Here is a 6,000-nt window from a genome sequence, read left to right as displayed (position 1 = left end):
AAGGGTGGACATTTCGTTGTGAAGAACTGACAGGTTAGCATTCAAGAGGATCTGCAAGCAAGACAGAAGTTAATGGTGTAAAATAGGAGGGAGTGGGGAGAACTATTCGTAATATAGCTCAACCATCTAACAAACCTTAGCAAATTCCCCCAACCTAGGCAGAGGTGGACCTGTTCGAACTTTTCCTGGGAATCCCTGGGTTGCAAACTTGACTGGTAATTGAAAAAAAAAATCTCAGATGAAGAAGGAAAACCACATTATTGCAAAAAACCTACATGGAGCTTAAACCGAGGGGACTCCATCTTTAGTCAGGTGCCTTCCATATGTATTAAGTCAGCACTCCCAGCATTCTAGGTTCTATTTCTGAGCAAGAATTTCCTGACCATGCACAGTGATCATGTTCTAAGAATAAATTATCACAAGTTAAAAAAGAAAAGAACTTTGTTTCTTTACTGTTAACAATTACAGGTAGTCCTCAACTTACAACAATTATTTTAGTGACTGTTTGAAATTACAAAAAGTACTGAAAAACATGACTTATTACTGGTCCTTGCACTTACAAACATTGCAGCATCCCTGCTGTCAGGTAATCCAAATTTGGGCGCTTGGCAACCAGCATGTATTTACAATGACAGCAGCCTCCCAGGGTGACGTGATTGCCATTTGCAATCTTCCCAGCCAGGTTCTGACTAGCAAGTCAATGGGGAAAGCCAGCTTCGCTTAACAACCACCTGATTTACTTAAAAACTGAAGTGATTTGCTTAACAAATGTGGCAAAAAAGGTAATAAAATCAGGCACAATGAGCCTACTTGGGTATTCTGGGAGTTGAACTCCACCCTTCTTCAAGTTGCCACAACTGAGAAACAATGATGTAGAGAAGGGGTCTTCAAACTTGGTCCTTTTATTTATTTATTTTATTTTATTTTAATCCCATTTATATCCCGCCCTTCTCCGAAGACTCAGGGCGGCTTACAAGCTTAGCAGTAGCCTTCATTCTATGTATATGCCTGCTTATTAGGGCTTTCACACACACCCCAAGCAGCATTATTACAAAGTCAGCTTAATTGCCCCCAACAATCTGGGTCCTCATTTTACCTACCTCGGAAGGATGGAAGGCTGAGTCAACCTTCAGCCTGGTGGGATGCGAACCTGCACTAATTGCAGGCAGCTGGTGTTACTTAAGGAGGCATCAGCCCACTGCTCCACCAAGGCTCTTTTATGACTTGTGACTTATGACTTGTGGACTTGTGACTTATGACTTGTGGACTTCAACTCCCAGAATTCCTCAGCCAGGCTGGCTGAAGAATTCTGGGAGTTGAAGTCCACAAGTCATAAAAGGGCCAAGTTTGAAGACTCTTGCTGTGGAGTATAACAAAAAGAAATTTTCCCCACTCACTTTTGTTCGACTCTGTCTACTATTAGCTTTGACTTCACCCAGGATCAGAGTGACTCCACCCTCTCCAGGCCTTTGTTTACTATGGTCAGGCCAGGGGCATATGGTCAAAAAAGTCAAGATGGGTGCCATGGCACTGCAAAGGAAGTTGTGCCACACTTTGCGGAAAAAAGGCAGAACTTTCTCACAACGTCACATCTGCCATTTTGACCAAGGTGGACATGCCTAATTGCAATTTTTTCCCCTGAGAACACAACCTAGCACATACAGCAAGTCTCTACTCATTTTATTTCTCTGCCCCTGAGAAGGCTGTATTTTAGTTGGGCCAGAGAGAATCGGCTATTCTTTCAAAGACTAGCTGAGGCAAATCCTTTAACATAGTGGTCTTCAAACGTGGTCCTTTTATGACTTGTGGACTTCAACTCCCAGAATTCCTCAGCCTGGCTGGCTCAGGAATTCTGGGAATTGAAGTCCACAGATCGTAAAGAGGCCATAATTGCCCACACCTGCTTGAACACCTGCAGTACTGAAGGCCTGGTACTTTCACTTCAGCTTATGAAAAAGCCTCAGCCAGAGCTATGCCACAAGTTATGCCATAATGAATTAATGCTAGATAAACAAAAGCTTGTCATGAACTAAGATTCAGCAACCTAGGTCAAATAAGATTCAGCAAACCTAGATCAGATAAACTAGCAACCAGGTTGCCAGCAGAAATCAATAATTTTAATGACACATAAGAATTAGCAAAGATGCTTGCTAGAAAATGCTGTGGGCATATACCACATATAGGAGATATTAGTTTGATGAAGGGATGTGGTTGGAGAATGTTTCTAGAGCTTGGTTTAGACTTGTGCATAACTGTGCATAGTCATCAATGTATATCTATGCCACAAAGTGGTTGATGGGAAAGCACAGGTTGCAGATGGTTGCAGACAGGCCAACACTCACACCTCCCAAACCACAACTACACGTTGTGTGGAGTTGTGCATCCTGCATACTGATTGGTTGGTTCGACTTCTTCTTGAGAGGTGGGCAGAAAGCAGGACACATTCAAGTGACAAAATGGAGCATCAGGAGGTTTAAGGATAAATGCAACGGCTACACCAGAGCTTTTCAGCCAGTGGTACGGGTACCACCTGTGGTACATTGGCACCTAGCAGGTAGTACGCGACCGTTCCAGAAAAGTGGTAGCGGGGGAGGGGAATGAGCTGAACCAGTGGCAGCACCGCACAAGCCAGAGCGAGAGATGGCTGGAGCTGCAGGGCTGTCAGGGCTCAGCGGAAGCACCAGGATCAGCGCCAGGATCCAGCTGGAGCTCAGCACTGATTCTGGCACTTCTGCTGAGCCCAGAAGAAGCGCTGATCAGCTGGAATGTTGCAGCATCTCCAGGGTCTTGTGATTTACATTCAGATGCTTGGCAACAGATTCATATTTATGACGGTCACAGTGTCCCAGGGTCCTGTGAAGCGACCAAAACCTGCTGCAACCACCCATCAGAGGGGGGGGGGAATAAAAACCAAACATCTCCCCATCCCGCCCCTGCTGCCAATCCTCAACAGAAATGCTCACAACAATGAAAACCTTGGACAGGAGGAAGAGCGCCGCTGGGCAGGCAGGTGTCTTGCTTGGCTGTGGCTTGGGGGGCACTTTTTTCAGTTCCATTGTAACTTTGAACAGTCACTAAACAAACTGTTGTAAGTCAAGGACTACCTGTACTTCATCACTTTTTTCCTTTTTTTGGTCATCAAGTTTTTGACACCTTGCTAGGCGACTGGTGGTACTCAGATGTTGCCGTATCCTAAAAGTGGTACAGTGGGTGGAAAGGTTGAAAAGCCCTGGGCTACACAACCACCTCTGAATGACAAGCCACATGCGTTCCTTGATATGCCGTGATGCTCCAGAAATTTGCTCAAAGCTTAAAAAATGTTGCAAGTGAGCCTGCTATTGGAATAAAGGAAGCCAACATTTAGCTTAAGTTGAGGGCAAAGGATCCAGCAGAAGACAACTTCAAACAGAAAAGAGGGATGATCAATTTCTGAGCTGCAGAACAGCAATTTGATAGAACTCCATGTACAACGAGCCTACTTTTTTAATGTTAAGTGACTCATTGGCAAGGAAAGTGCCCCAAATGAAAATCGACGTGAACAGAAAGATAGCCTTTTGATAATTGCATATATTTGCTCTCAACTCCCTCAAAAGTCCCTTCCTTTTTTTATTCCATCTCTTACAATGCAGCAGCTTTGGAAAACAATGAAGGGAAAAACAATGATTTTCCTGGTTAACCTTTATAGTCTTGCCTGCCTTTTGTTTTTCTCAGCAAACTTGGTAATTGTATCTGTTTATACTTCTTTTAATAGATGCAGGCCCACAATCTCCTTCTGGTAACTGTGTTTCCTTCCAGCTGGGGGCTGGTCAGAATTTTTATTTTTCAGTCTTTTTAAAACGGGACTGCCAACCTGGAGGCGTTGTTAAATTATAGGTTTAGCTGTAAAGTCTCCTGAGGGTGTCTGTGCCAGGCTAGGAATAAGCGGTTGTGGCCTCCATTTTATGACCTCTTTGCTCTCTCTCTCACCTACAGTACTGTTTTAAAAATAGGTTTCCTAACCAAGGGATGTGTGCATCTTTGCAAAAAGGATTCTTTGCAGGATTCTGTGGTACAATTCAGAGAATGCAACTAGTGTACTACAAATCATGGTGATGTGATAGCAGTGTTCCAATATCCTTGAGCTGGAAGGATTTGGTGCTCTCTGGCTGGCCTCTCCAGGTTGGCCCACCCCAAACTGTTCAGCAGAGTTGGCACAGCAGTTGTGAAAGTCAGGTTGGCTTGCTCCAGCAGGGGATCCATGTTGCACTTCCGGACTCCCCTCCTCTACGGCCAACTCCTCATTGCTTGTGCTGTGAGAGTCTTCAGAGTCTATGCATGGGCTGGCTTGGTTGCCAGTTTGGGGACCTTGGGAGGGACTTATGACGCAGTCCTCACTTAGTGGCCATTCTGGAAACCACTTTCTGAGTCAGTCAATGTGGCGTCTGACAACTCACCCTCCCTCCAGCCCCACTTCATAAGAGAGAGGACCAGATGATTTAGTGATTTTTCCAGGAACCCACAGATTCCCATGCCCATAGTTTCTAGCCCACATCCCATCACCCACTTGCAGCCCCCTCAGGGGTTTTGGTCAAGAGGCTTCTGCTGCCACTCTATCTGGATGCAACCTGTCCAGTTTCATGATCAGGCGTCTCCCCCAGCGTAGTTCTGCTGGGCTTTTCCCAGTAGCAGTGCAGGGCATAGAATGCTGGCAAAGTAAAAAATCTGCCAATCTGTGATGCCAGTCCCCAGTTACTATGTGTTTTAGTGACTCCTTTATGGTCCTTACCATACGTTCAGCTTGACTGTTAGTGGACGGGTGAAATGGGGCAGACGTTGCATGTCTCATGAGATTTGCTCTCAGGAAAGCCTGAAATTCAGGAGCAGTGAATTGGGCCCCATTGTCTGATACTAAGACATCTGGCAACTCATGTGTGGCAAAGAGTTTTCTCAGCACCTCGATGGCCCTAGCAGTAGTCATGTTTGCAACCGGGATTACTTCAAGCCATTTAGAATGGCTGTCTACCACTATGAGGAAGAGCTGTCCCTGAAAGAGCCCAGCGAAGTCTATGTGAATTCTAGACCAGGGAGATTAAAAGACGCTTGCTCCTCGGGAGGAAAGCCATGGCAAATCTAGACAGCACACTAAAAAGCAGAGACATCACCCTGTCAACAAAAGTGCGTATAGTCAAGGCTATGGTCTTCCCAGTTGCAATGTATGGCAGTGAAAGTTGGACCATAAGAAAGGCTGAGCGCAAAAGAATTGAGGCCTTTGAACTCTGGTGCTGGAGAAGACTCCTGCGAGTTCCTTGGACTGCAAGGCGATCAAACCGGTCAGTCCTAGAGGAGATCAACCCTGACTGCTCTTTAGAAGGCCAGATCCTGAAGCTAAAACTCAAATACTTTGGCCACCTAATGAGGAGGAAGGACTCACTGGAGAAGAGCCTAATGGTGGGAAAGATTGAGGGCAATAGAAGAAGGGGACGACAGAGAATGAGGTGGCTGGATGGAGTCACTGAAGCAGTAGGCGTGAGCTTAAATGGACTCCAGAAGATGGTAGAGGACAGGAAAGCCTGGAGGAACATTGTCCATAGGGTCGCGATGGGTCGGACACGACTTCGCAACTAACAACAACAAGACCAGGGAGTGTGTGTTTGCTCCCACCTGTGAACTGGAGCGTGTGGCATTTCAGGCCTTGATTGCTGGCATGTATAACATCCATGCACCTGTGCCTCAATGGCCTTGTCTCGGCCTGGCCACCATAGGTAGCTTCTTGCTAAAGCTTTCATACAGACAATGCCTGGATGGCCTTCATGTAGTGACTGTAAAACTCTATCTCTCAGTGAAGTGGGAACTATGACCCTGTTTCCCCATAGGATACAAGCCTTGTGAGCTGATAGCTCATGTCTTCTAACAAAATAACTGTGGAATTCAGAGCCTGGGCTCTTATCTAACCACCCTGTGTGCACCCATGAAAGCACTCTACTAAGTGTTTTATCAGTAGCTGTTTCTGCAGCTATGTCC

Source organism: Vipera berus (genome assembly GCF_964194415.1).
Source record: "Vipera berus genome assembly, chromosome: 1".
Taxonomy (NCBI): domain Eukaryota; kingdom Metazoa; phylum Chordata; class Lepidosauria; order Squamata; family Viperidae; genus Vipera; species Vipera berus.
This window is presented reverse-complemented; position numbering follows the sequence as displayed.